The following is a 14,855-nucleotide window of genomic DNA, read 5'->3' on the forward strand; positions in this document are numbered from 1 at the left end:
CACAAATAAAAATAATGACTACTACTTAATCTTTCAAGTGTCACTTTATAAACTGTTTCTAAATGTTAAGAATAAACTGTTCAATAAAACAGAAGTTTTAAAAAAAGAAAAAAAGTGAAAACTACTTACTAAAAACCATGCTCAGTAGTGTTGATTAAATTACAGTTTTTGACAGCTTCCTCTTAAAGAAACATAAATTCTAGCACATAGTTAAGAGCAGAAGTCAATGTGATTTGCCCGTTATTTCTTGGATCCTTCCTAGAGCATTTATTTCATTATTCATACATTCACCGTATGCAACAATCATGCAAACACTGATATATATAAACAGAAATATATATAAATTGCTTAAAAATGGAAGAGCAGAACCTTATCTAAGTTTAGCTTCAATTTTAAATTACCTTGTCACTTTTCTATTCAAAGTCACAGGCATCTTTTAAGAGCATTGTCTTCGTGTTGGATAGAATGGTGCTCTTTGTTCCACTCTGTATCAAAAGACAAACACTTGTTTTAAACAGTGAAAATAAGATTTCTATAAACAATGTAATAATTGCTTATAAACTTCTCTTAAAAAAAAAATCAGTAGCTCCCATACAAAAAAACAACAACAGATGAACATAAAATCTAATCTCTTAAAGACAAAATAAAATCATCAAGTTTAATATCCTAATCTTTGTGAAGCTTTGTGTTGTCACAAAAGGTTGAACTTATACAAAAGCTATAACTATAAACATATTTAATTGAAATATTCATAATAGGGAATTTTCTTGCTTAATTGTAATAATACAATGTAACAAACCAGTGAGAACATACACAACTGAAATAATGAAAAAATAATTTTTTGGTTTCACATCTTAATGATACACAACATGAGACACTTAAGTAATTCATATTTTCACCAGTCTTGTAATTTCTTGATAAAGAAAATTAGCATATGACTAAGTAGGAAGTCATTTCATCATAACTAAAGAATAATCAAAGTTCAAACAAGAAAGGTTGTACCCAATAATGTTTACATAATACCCATTACAACTAAGCATACTTCAAAACTTCTGTAAAACAGATGAAGGAGAATACCTACCTTAAAAGAGGGTCTACAAAAAATTACAAATATTAAAATAATTCTTAATCTTGGTGAACTTTTCTTTCTCCATATTTATTAATCTTAAATAAATTATTTAACTTTAACCTACAGGACTGATAATGAGTTAAATTTTAGCTTTAGGCACTGAATGCTTTCCCAACACATTTTTGTCATATATTAATTTTTCTTGTATAAATACTTAAAAAATATTATTCTCATAAGTTTAAACATCAACACCAAAACAAATCATCCATCATACTTAACTTAAAACTATATTACTCTTTTATACTGTAAGAATAAGAAATTTTCTTTTAACAGCAAATCAAGTTTTTACTATTAAACGGTATCAACTTTATGTTTAACTTCCTTTTGTACTTCATTGTGAAACTGTATGTTTACACATGATAGTTTTTCCTATAATTTGTCACTTAGTTCTACCATTTAGCACTATTACTTAATTATATAATTATTATTATTATTCTTGTTTTTATATCACAAGTTTGACACTCAAATGTGCTTCTTCTGAGTTTTACAATATTTTCATTATTTATTCTGAAATAAGTCCAAAATATGCTTTGGCTGAAAACTCGTAATTCTTCGTTATCTATTGCTGTAGCAGTTTTGTTGTTAGCTCTATGCCTCAAAAAAGAAAAAGATAAAACCTTTACCTATGCTTCCCTTATAACACACTACGAGTATTCAGATCAAACTCACTCTTCAATGTTCTTATGAGTATGAGTATCCTCTAATCTAATAACATTAACAATCTTGATTCTTTTAACATATTTCACTCATAATCCAGCTCTCTTCTGTCAATGTTCAAAACAGGCAAATTAAAATATGTGTACATACACAGCCTTTAAGTTCAACATAATTCTCGGGTTCTTTGCCCCAGGAAACATCATAAACGTGGGTCACACATCTTGACTGATGGTTACACAATAACATTTTACTTGCGATTTTCACATCCTGTTTGTGAAATATTGCATTTACACTTAAAGTTAAACGAGTTAAAGTGCAAATTGATAAAAGTTAACTTCTATTCGCATTATTATTATGAATGACTCTTGCGAAACTTTGAAACAATTATCTGTTCTTTCTATGCCTACACAGTTATTCAATTTCAATGAATTCACAATACGAAATCATTGCCTCCGAAATATCGTTCAGTTCTTCATACAGGAACAGGCTTACTCATTTCTGATTATGATAACTAATCAAACAAAAAAGGACAACTAATTTAGCTGTTTCATTATTTCTACAAACTACTCGTTAAAGTAATTTAAAACGATGACAGTTAACTATACAGAAAGTCTTATTGCCGTGTACCACTCTGCAAAGCGCAAACACCGAAAATCTTAAATTACACGCCATTTGTATGACTTTTCCACTCAGCAGCGTCCTCTGCTGTCATAGATGAAGAACACAGATTGACTTAACCCAAATTTATAACAGATGAATCAGTAATTAAAACACACTCAAATAATAATAATAAAAAAAAAAAAATCGGATAAAAATAGATTGTCCGAGTTCATAAGAAGTATGATCACATAAAACAAAATCCAAAAATTATTGTGTATAATATGCAAAAAAAACAGACATTCATGTCCTGAAGTAGTAGGGAAAATTTAAAACATGACAGGTTACTGCAGAAAATGTAAAGTTTTTTGTTTTTAAATGAGAGATGTTGCCAAACGTTTAATGCATCCTAAAATCATAGAATGTTTGACATTAACATTACTCACAATTTATAGAACAGTAAATAAACTGTTTAAAATCAAATAAACATTAATAGTACTCTCTTTGAAAGACACAACGTCGTAACTTCTTTCCATATTGAGAAGTTTAGAAATTATTTTGATTTATTACTGCAGGTCTTCGTCGCCCTCAACAATCACCTCAAAAAGTGAATGAATCCTTTGAATCTTTCAACGTCAGTAACAGATTGAAGTCGCCTAATGAAAATCTAATATAAACAAAGTTAATATTTCTTGTTACTCATAACGCATCAATACAATTAAGTTTGTCGACAGCCGAAATCTAGCTATCCAGATTTGTTCATTAGTTACCTCTCTAACCCTGTAAATATATTATTATTAGTCACCATTTTAGTAATGTAGAATCATAAAACAACCCGATATTTTTGTTGTTGGAAAAAGTGGGACAACCTACGTGATATTTCAAATCTTTTGTGAACAAATCAATAGCGCCATCTATCATAATTATCTTTCTACTTTTAATTTAAAACCAGTTTATCTTGTATTCTTACGACTAAGTGTTTTACCTCTAAAGTTACACATTTCAATTATCACTAATATTACTGAAAGTTTGTTTGTATACGTGCGTGCTTTTAAATAACATATCTATACTATTATTCTGCTTCTTTGTATGTACGACCGTTTCGCTTTCTCATCGAGAACCTGCTGCATAAGAATGCGTAGTTAGAATGTTTCCCCAAGAAAAACCGCGCATGCGCATTATTCACTCGACGACAAACAGTTTGCCTGCGGCAGAGAGCTGCAAAACTCGGTTATAAAATCGCTACAATTGCTGTATGAAACAATGAGTAACAACGAAAGGGGAATGTAAATATACACTACTAACCATTTTGTACAACAGAATATTAAAAACTTATCAAAGTTTTAAAAAAGGTTTAACTTGTTTTTTTTTGCATGAACGATCGTAAATCATAGGACCTATTTAACTAAATTTTACAGCCTTTCCTGACAAATCATTGAAAAACTGAAGATAAATTTGAATTGTGCCTCATATATTACGATAATTCGGTACCAGAAGTGGCTCTCGTTCCTGGAGTCCTCTGGTGGGACAGCGGTAAGTCTTCGGATTTACAACACTAGAATCAGGGGTTCGTTTCCCCTCGGTGGACACAGCAGATAGCCCGATTTGGCTCTGCTATAGAAAAAAAAAACAACAACAACAACAAAAAACACTCGTTCCTGAAGAAGATCTTCTGCAAAGCTATACAATGGGTTACCTGCGTCCTGTTCACCGCATGAATCGAATTCCGGACTTCGGGGTTGTAAGTTCGTAAACCTACTGTTAATCTAACTTGATATATTATTTTATGTATACGATGTTAAAATGTAAACATTTTGTGTTTATGTATTTTTCTTTTGATAGAAATGTTTTAAGAAAATAAAAAAGACAAAAAACTAACTAAATCTGAAATAAACACGACTCATATGAATATATGAAACAATAATAAAACGAAGGATGAATATGTAACTAACATCGTTCATCGATCGCCAATCTCACATTCTCACTTATTTTATTTTTTAGCTTTATATTTTCGCATGTATTTTACATGTATTACAAAGTATGTATGTCGATACCTGACAATTCGATCAGAGTCTGAGACCAATTTTGAGCCCTTACGGCTTGGATCGAGACCGATTTTAACATATAAATAGAATTGCAAATTTGGAATAGTAATTATACACTTCTTATCAACTGCTATACACATATATTAGTCAAGAAAGCAATACAGTATACAGTAGGATGAAGGATTCGATAATTAAGAGTATAAAAAATTCGATAATTTATTTATCAAATGGGTCTTGAAATAAAGATCTTGGACAACACCACACACATGTGTGTCTGGTTATAACTGGCGATTCGCTGAACCGATTGTCATCAAATCTGGCATGTATCATTATGCCCCCCCCCCCCCCAGTGATGACATAAGAGAGTCGGAGTTCGAATCTGACTGCTCGAGGGCTCTTATGTCTTGCTCGTGCGTTGAATGGGCACATAAATCGTGTAGGTCCTGTTCGTATTCAGCTCAAAACAACAATAGTTAGAAGTATGATGGGAGCTCCTTGTAGCACTATAAGCGGTTTGTTTTGTTAGTGAGTGTAGCCTCCTACACCACGAAAATGATGACGCAAACACCCACGTTTTAGCCACCTGGCTGGTTGCCATGGCAACAAGCAGTGGTTTGACATTTCTCCATATGCTGTGCCTTTACTTTTGAAGTAATTGGGCTCAGAAATCGAAATTCGTAAGGTCTCTCTCTTTGTTTTTTTTTTTTTCGTAGCATGTATGCATATATATATTATTTACTTCATTTCATCTAGTCATATATGTTGCACATTAGTGGTCTATTTGTTTTTCAATGGCCAGGAGTTGTTCTGTTGTACAAAACAATAACGAAACGCTATATTACACAGACCAATGTAAAGAGCCAAAATTTATTTTTCGGATCAACCTTAAAGTTGTGGGAGGAGTTCATAGGTATACAGTACAATTAAGAACTACTATATAGATGTTGACATATATATATATTTCAGAAACTCTCTGCCTATTTGCTACTCCCCCTTCCTCCAAAGTTGATTTAAAAAAATGTAACACAATGGATTGGCTTGGGAAATTCTAAATTTTATTCTTGGTAGCGCATTTCAACACCAAGCAGGTACTGTTTGACAAGAAACCATTTACTCTGCCACCACCTCACACCCAGTGTAGTAAGATCAAACCAACCCTTCAAAAGTACTTAAGGTTCTTTGAAAAGCTAATAATATAAAAGGTATTTCAACAAACTGACCAATCATCTTGTAGCATTTCCACTTCACTGCTCTTACTGGACAAACTGCAGTGCTGAATAACACAAATCCACAATTGTTGGCATTGTTTCACCATTATCATTTCTTTGTAAATTATACATTTCTGAATGTTAAGAAATGTCTGTCTGTCATCAAACCAAGCAAGTACTTTTTGGTATGTACATGGTTGTTTTTCAAGTAAGATTAACCTACAATTGTAATTATCACCTTCAATTAGAAATTATGAGATCCAACCGAGAACTCTACGAAGATGTGAGTGGTCAATTCATCATCTTGTGATAAGAAATGGCCAGTTTTATCGTTCTGTTAAACAGTAATCACAACTGTCTTTGGAAAAGTTATTTACCTCTTTTTGCACAATGACAGTAAATATACAAGGTATCTTGTTCAATTTTAAAGCGGAGATTGGCAGCACACCAGCACTAGCTAATGTCACAATATTGAAACTGGTAGTAAACCTGCACAAGCTAATGCCACAATGTTGAAACTGACAGTAAACCTGCTCCTGCTAATGTCACGAAGTTGAAAATGACAGTAAACCTGCACAAGCTAATGTTACAATGTTGAAACTAACAGTAAACCTGCTCTAGCTAATGTCACGAAGTTGAAATTGACAGTGACAATAAATCAGCATCCTTTAAAATATCATGAGGTTGAAATTGACAGTGGTAGTAAACCACTACCAGCTAATGTTACGAATTAATTCGTGCTTGATACGAATATTAAGAACCGTCAAAAGACCTGCGGGAATAGCTCAGTGGTAAGTCTGAATGTTTATACCGCTAAAAACCAGGTTTCGATACCCGTTGTGGGAACAGCACGTGTAGCTTTGTACTTTACTAAAAACAAACAAGCCTTTAGGAATTCTGACGCCATTCACTAAAGGATGCTTTTCATAGGACATGAAAGTCTTATGTGTATAAAATGTTTGATAAATGGCGCAGTATATCAATTAAATGCTTTCTTTACTTTGTTAGAAGCTTCTAAAATAACAATGGAAGTTCAAAATGTCGCTGAAAAATTTTAAATTACAATTTTTGTAAAAGTTCTTATTATATACGATACTGAATAAATAATGATGTATTGTTCAGATGAAAACTAGAAAATAAACTCATTTCTTAATTATCTAGAGAAACAAACACACTCACTTAATTATCTAGAAAAACAACTCACTTCTTAATTATCTATTAAACCAGATTCACTCATTAATTATCTACTAGAACAAACTCACTTCTTAATTATCTATAAAACCAGATTCACTCATTAATTATCTACTAGAACAAACTCACTTCTTAATTATCTATAAAACCAGATTCACTCATTAATTATCTACTAGAACAAACTCACTTCTTAATTATCTATAAAACCAGATTCACTCATTAATTATCTACTAGAACAAACTCACTTCTTAATTATCTATAAAAACAGATTTACTCATTAATTATCTAGAACAACAACAAAAAACAGAATTCGTTTGCTCTCTAAAGCAGTGGTTTCCAACCTTTTTTATGCCGCGTATAGACACTCAGACCTTTGAATTAAAAAACAAACTTAATAAGTGATTTATATTAAAAATACCGGTGAGTAGAATACGTTGGTAACTGACTCACCGAAACTCCCCTCCAATTTTGAGGTGTGAGTTTTTTGTTTTTTTTTAATGTTTTTCAACGGTTCTCTGGGAATACGAGTACCACAGTTTGAGAGACACTGTTCTCATGTAAAACAAGAGTGCATAGAGATAAACGAGCATAAATGTCACAAGTGCAATGACGCGTGTACAACGTACTGTTTCGAACCCTGAGCTTTGCACCCTCCCTTTGAAAACTTCTTGTTGTACAAATAAAGTAATTTGTTCGTTTGGTTCTTGTTAAGCACAAAGCTACACAATAAGCTAACTGTGGTCTATACACTGCAAATATCGAAACCCGAATTTTAGCAGTATAAGCCCTCAGACTTGTCGCTGAGTCACCAGGGGGGGGGGGAGCACAAATACAGTAAGTTAAAATTCAAGATACCTTGAACAAAGACTCTTCAGCAGTAGAATTTCAATTGATCGGAGCATATTAAACAGAAACATGATTATCAAGTCTGCATATGTCCCTCAGATTTGGGCTTTTTTTATTCCCTTAAAGTTATGGAGTCGCGGGTTATGTTTATTACGGATTATTTTCAATAGGGATGTGTTTGTGGTTGAATAGTGAATTTCGTTAAAAACACTTACATGTAATATAATCACAGCATTAATTAACTCAATAACAGTATCGCCCATGCCAAGTTGCCTTTGACCATTCACAGAGGCAGTACTTAGATATGTATTATAGCAGGGCGGTTGGCGGACGCTGTATTCAGCTAGAGTATTAGACTAAAGAAGAGTGGGTAAAGTTTATTTTGTGTTAACGTAGTGGAGACCTTTTGAGTCACTGCAGTTAAATTTACGTGTAAATGGAACAAATACGTTAAAAGGAAAACGCCTAAAACCCCGCTAAAACGTTTTTCTGTAAAATTTCGTGAAATCAGTAAGTTTTCTGCTTTTGTTATGCTTCTGTAGGCTGTGTGTCTTGAAAACATTAGTGTTGAAAGTTGGTTGGTGAATAGACGGCTTGTTTTGAGAGCCAATAAGAACTTGTTGCTGGAAGCTTGGCAACAATTTAATCTAAAAAAATGTATATTGTGTTTAAAGTTTAACATGCACTGTTGTGACATACTGGAGAAACCCTTATTCTATTCATTCTTAAGAGTTAAACAAGTGTTCAACACGGAAGACACACATGAACGCCACGCCTCGTGCTATTCAAACACTTAATCATTAATGGCATATACACGTTGTGGTTGACGAGTTCCCGAACCTGGCTCTTGCACCACATCCAGTAACCCTCGTTTACTGGGTCGTAGGTTTATCTTCCACGCCGTAACAGTCAAGAGTTTTAGATTGTTACCTTACAACCAACCTTAAAACGTGGATAGGGCCATCAAACTTCTATCAGTACATGCCGACTACTCGTTTACTTCACGACACTGATAGCGACTTTGTTGTAGCAACTGTTAATAAATAAAAATACACGCACACGTCCAACTACACAACTTGATCTTTCTCAAAACTCTACAGTTAATGCTTGCATATACAAATATAAATCTCACGGGCTGAACTAAAAACCAAAACTAATTAGATAGCGTTCAAACTTGCACCTGTATTTTATCTAGGTAAGCTCACACGTGGAAGAAATGTTGTCTTTACCATAGAAAGTGTTTTGTTTTTTGTCGCTTCTTTGGAATTGGACGTTAGGTACAATAAAAATCTGAACTTCGGAATCAGAAACCTGTAGACATGGGTGTACATTAAACAATTCTAAAAGCTGGTAAGGATAAGAAAATAAGTGACTCATATGTATTCAAAAATATATATAAATATTCTGTTTATTTTGAGGTTCTTATACTGAAAAACGTGGCACAAATACATTTACAGTTAAATAGATAAATTGATAGATAATCATTATGAATTGTATAGTAATAATTTTATTTCCTGTTTGCCCCTCCGGTTGCTCAACGTGTAGCTTGAAGGCTCATAACGCCAAAATTCAAAGTTTGATTCCTATGGCGGGCGCAGCACAGAAAACGCAGTGTGTGTGGCTTTGCGCTTAACAACAAACAAATATTCACTTCGTAAAAAAGTCTGGGCATCAAAAAGAAAAAAGAACAATGCTCCACGTTGTCTACTGTGCTCCAGCCCTTACAAATGGTAATTTAACAATGTTTTATGTTATAGCTGACTCGGGTAAAGTTGGCTAGATTCAGATGCTTAACAGCTTTACAAAAAATCGTTGTTATGTATTTTTGCTACCAAAATATCCACATTTTGGGCTGTGTAAAGCAGTGGATAAATAACTAAAATACTCCAGAAAGAGAGACAGAAAAGAGAATGAGCTAAATAAACTCAGCCAGAATAAGCTGCGCTCTATATTTAAAGTATGGTCTATGGTTTTAATCAAACCACTGGAGCAAAATATTGAAAACATCTTTGGACCTGAAGTGTTTTAGTTCCCATTCTCATTAACCAGTTACAGAATAAACAAAAATTAAAAATGATGAAAATATAAGATGAAAAGGATATGTACAGTATTTATGCGCATATCCGTGATTATTTAATCTTTTTCAAACATCCTAAGATCTACAGTATTTTAATTAATTACATAAGTCCTATAGTTTCAACTGAATAAGCAGCATAACATTGAGATGATTTAAAGTAACCATAAAAAATGCACAGTCTGCAAAATATATATGATGGAGTATGGAATAACTTGAACGGTCTTAAGCTGCTCTTTTTTGGAACGGAAAGTGGAAAGAGCCTAAATGATCTGGCAAATACTTTCAAAAGTGTCATATTTTCTTATTACAGTTAGATCCTAATTTATTAAACACATCTCAAATACCAAACATATTTTACGTTTAGCCAGTATTATTCCGCTGCCACCTAACGACATTTATTTGTTTGTTTCGGATATTCGTGCAAAGCTAAACAAAATATATCTGTGCAAGCCTCCCCCAATTTTGAACTGATAGACAAGAGAGCACCTCCCGCCAACTCTTGAGCTAGTCTAATCAAATAGTGGGATTTAACTGTCACTCTGATAACAAACCCATGCCCCAAGATACGGGTTTGTGTTTTTCTTATAACAAAGCCATATCGGGCTATCTGCTGTGTCCATCGAGGGGAATCGAACCCTTGATTTTAGCGTTGTAAATCCGCAGACTTACCGCTGTCTCAGCGGTGGACCCCAAAATATGGAGCGCGTATTTTGTGGTAACGGGACACGAATCACGAATGCTGGGACTCACAGTCTAGCACAATAACATTGGCGACACCAGACCCACCTAGCGACATAGTTAAGATGAAAAGTTGGATCTATATGAAACGTTTTTCTAAATGCAATTCCGACGAAGAAACAACTATATTTAAAATAAAAAAATATATAGAAATACATTAAACTACTTTAACTAAAAAGTAGTTACAACAAAATGTCACGTAATTATATATTTAATATATCCTGACAAAACACAGACATGTGTGACAACTTCTGTTGTCAATTCTCTCAAACAACTGCTTTATTCCAAACCAGTGAACTGTAGCACGTAAGTGTCCTGAAAGTGGTGCTAGAATGAAAATAATATTAAAGCTTTAAGGTTAATAAAATATTTTCGCTTATAGACAAAACGCGTGAAAGTGATATCCCAGATTGTTTCTCAAGCTTTAACTTAAGTTATTACAATTTTACTCTTACCACTATCAATTTAATTATTCTAATAACATTCTTTCATACATTTATTGCATATTATATATCTGATCTTCTGTTACTACAATGTACTTGAATGAAAAACTAAGTTGCTTGCAGGCTGAAACAAACCGGGAATACACTCGAACTGTTGTGACTCTGTTAGGCATAAGAAGAACCATGGGTCACTTTCGTTCTTTGTTATTCTATTCAAAGAGGAAACCGTGGGTTTTAAGATAATTTATTTCATCACTGTATATTCGCGCTTCCCTTCACAAGTACTCTCAATTTAAATCAAGGAACTAGTACTAACTTTATCTCTGTAGTTATAGTAGTATTCGCTCATTAGTTTAAAGTGGATAAAGTATTACTTAATCTCAGGGACAGAAAGAAATTATGCTTTTAATGGCCATTGCAACAGTGTTATGTATGTAATGACCTTTCGACCTTTTTTTTTGGTAAACAACATATCCAGCTGAAGACAGATTATTTTACTACACCTCCGGAACATATACATTCCAGAAATTCGTTTTCGTCACTTGTTCAACATCTTTCGATATCCATCAACATTTCTCTATTCCAGCAAGTCGTCTAGTGAAATACGCTCATCTACTATCGTTGTTATAAATTATGAATAAACCTATTAAATATTTAGTTGACAACAAACTTACCAACACAAATTAATAATATTTTCATGAATCGTTTTCGACCATGCTAGTGTTAGCGAATAATAACACTCTGGTTTCCATAATTCCCTGTACAATAATACACAAGGCCTGTGACTCTTGTGTTTACGTCTATTATCTACGTTGCCATTGGCAACATAGATGATCGATGTAAACATAAGAAACATTGGACACGAATTTTATACTAAAAACAGGAAGATATTTAATGACTATCTTAATCGATGATAATAAAGTTCTATTTTACTACCTAACCTTACAGTGCAAAAGAAAATTACCGTTTTTTGTCGCCTGTCTGACAGAATCGGCACGGTCTGAACAAGTTATTTTGTCAATCCAAAATGCTTTATAGGCTTCTTTTTTATTACGTACTACAAGTTAACTTAGCAACACTGCAAGAACATGTTACTGTCTAACTTTTAAAACGCATCAATTCACCCAACAACATATAACAGTATAGCTTACATATTACTCTAATATCTAAAATTTACAGATAACTTCTCGTTTTACCTAAGCGTCAGTATATTAAATGTGTAACAAAGGGATACACTATCAGTCTTTGAACGCCATCTTTCTCACGCGGTGAAAACAGCGCCGTAAGTAACGGCGGATGTTATTGAATTAGATTAAACATTTAATAGAATGGACAAAAATAACTGTATTACTTGGTAAGTGGAGCAGTTCTCAAAACACTGCTATCGTAGCCGAGTCGATTAAATATTCAATGTTCTTTACTATAAAGTGATAAGAAACAACTTTTGAAAAGACCATAATCTTTGAGAAAAAAAAATCCGTTATCACCGATAATTTATCTCAAAGTTAAATCTACAGCAGCTTTAACTATCATCGCGATATTGTGTATATAAGGGCAAGTTTTAGGTAAGCAAAATAAAAAAATAAAAGAATTATGCTCGGTAAAGTCTCCATGCAAGAGAATTTAAATAAAACTGTACAATTTATAAGAACAACAACAACTTATTTAAACTTTCACAATTTGTAAAAACAGAAGCATACAGTACCATATATATACTTTACCTTAAACACTTAGTCTCGTTATGAGATCATTCTGACAAAATAAAATTGCTTGGTGTAAGTCAACTATCCCGCCCCTCTTTACACTTTTGTGCAGGTCTATCTACGCTCTAATCTTTACCATTTAAAGATGTGAATGAAATTCATAAATGTCTTCGTCATTTAAGAACATAAGAGTTTTGTTGCCAATTTGAATAATTCACCCCTAATTCTTTACATAATACTTGCCCTCCCTCTATACGTTGATGTTGTCTACGTCAGTGGCGTAGGCTTGAAGCTTGCTGTTTTGCCAATTATTTTGAATGACAGTAAAGTTAATTCAAATAAAATAATAATAACAATCAAAAATAAATCATCGCTGTTAGAAATAAATAAACAATATTTTATTATTTTGTTATTAATCCTTATCCTAAAAATCTGATTTGTAAATGCCTTAGATATAATTGATAATAATTACAATTCACTTATTTAATATAGTTCACACCATAACAATCGTTATTTAGGAAAGTTGGTGATATAATAGCGCCTAGGCTACTTTACGTGTCTCGTAACTTAGCTGGCCTGATGAGCCCTGGTATTAGACAAAAGGCCACGTCAGCACTTGATATGGCAGATATAATGTGATTCATATACTATAACAAATTTTCTTTACTTTCACATATAAGTTCTTAGAATTAGCGCTGTACGTTTGGTCATTAGTCTGCTGGCATGACAAACGTACAGTAGAGAGAAGTTCCTTAACTTTGAGCTACGGCTATTTTTCACATGCCTGAATTACACTACGCCTTTAAAATTAAAAGGTCAAGGTTATCTACGTGAATTGAAAGCATGTTAAGTAGATCAGTAGTTTTAACAAGTGCAATGTAACAACTCCGTATCTCCTGGTGACAACTTGTAATATGAACAGTTACTATAATACTGACCATGGGCGTCCGCAGAAATTATTCCTGGGAGGGGCAAAGTAGTTTGAAATCGTGAATTGAATAAAAAATTCATATACATGTGCTGAATGAATAAAGAAAGAATTATGTTTCTCATTTTCAAGGAGGGCAAGTACCCATCTTGCCCCCTCCCCTGGATGCCCATGATACCGAATTTGAAAATATATGTATATATATATACTTTTACACTAAAAACCTTAACGTTGTTGCTTTTTGTAATGATACTTGAGTACAAATGAAGACTGTTGCCTGTCCTAAAAATATCTAATTGCAGCTCGACAGTTAACAATCAACTGTATAGATAACATTTAACACTATTTTACTTTCGACATATATGCAGCCTCTTAGCATACAACATTATTTTTTGAACTCCTGTCTCTTAGGCCCAAAGCTACATTGAACACCGTAATGAGAAAACAATTGATATTTGTACATTCATTTAAATCTTTGGGCTGCTTCCTTTTCAATTGATTTAGTGTTCATGTTCTGTTTGTATCAAGGTTCATAGATTATTGTTATTTTGCTGATTTTAGTAAAATGGGAAATACTTTTTATTTACTAGCTGTAATGAAACAATTCTTAATTTAAAATCACTGATTTTTTTTATAAGTACTCGCCAAAAAAAAAAGGTTGCTTATAACACCACCTTTGAAAACGAAATGTTTTAAACAGAGCACGTGTTAAGTAGTTTACAAGCATTTAAGATAAAACAGGTACTTACCAGCATTACCAATACTAGTATGAAAATAATTGAGATTGTCCAAAAGAACACAATCATCTTCCTAACCATCAAAGTCATAGAGAGGTGTCGCGTCCTTTGCTCAAATTGAAAAGTGTCTCTTTATTTGAATATTTGCTGACAAACAGTGAAAAGTAAGTTACCAACATACCACTCAATAAAAGAAGAAAGCATGGCATCTTCTAAAGCTTGCTTGTGTATCAATTTGGATACCCAGTTTTCGAAAATTGATACCAATAAACTAAGATTGGATATCATAAACGTCCAACAAATATAATTATTATTATAAATTATATATACTAGTGTATAGCCCGTCAAAAGCGACGGGACAAGTACTACCACTCCCACCTTATACTATACCCTAACTTCACATTCCATAGCTAATTGAAATAAATAAATTTTGCAAAATCGAGCTTAACCAACAATAAGGCAGAAAAAAAAATGCAGTCGAGGCAGTCAAACGTCGGTAAATTCTTTTGTGAGCCAATCAAAATTAAGATCATTCATGAAATGAATTCATGGCGTA

The 14,855-nt window shown here is 33.0% G+C and overlaps 1 protein-coding gene across 6 annotated transcripts in view; it reads right to left on the bottom strand.

The window, feature by feature from the left end:
* Positions 1-14,855, bottom strand: part of LOC106462772 — a 57,444-nt gene that overhangs the window by 28,365 nt on the left and 14,224 nt on the right. For 3 of the 6 annotated variants that reach the window (XM_013922724.2, XM_022390111.1, XM_022390108.1), the window contains exon 2: positions 402-485. The gene's annotated coding sequence lies outside the window, so the exon portion shown is untranslated. Of the gene's footprint in view, positions 1-401; positions 486-1,752; positions 1,893-1,936; positions 2,407-11,895; positions 11,998-14,855 lie in introns of those variants that run through there. The other 3 variants (XM_022390110.1, XM_022390107.1, XM_022390109.1) reach the window with 3 other exon arrangements.

Source organism: Limulus polyphemus, unplaced genomic scaffold (genome assembly GCF_000517525.1).
Source record: "Limulus polyphemus unplaced genomic scaffold, Limulus_polyphemus-2.1.2 Scaffold1245, whole genome shotgun sequence".
Classification (NCBI taxonomy): Eukaryota; Metazoa; Arthropoda; class Merostomata; order Xiphosura; family Limulidae; genus Limulus; species Limulus polyphemus.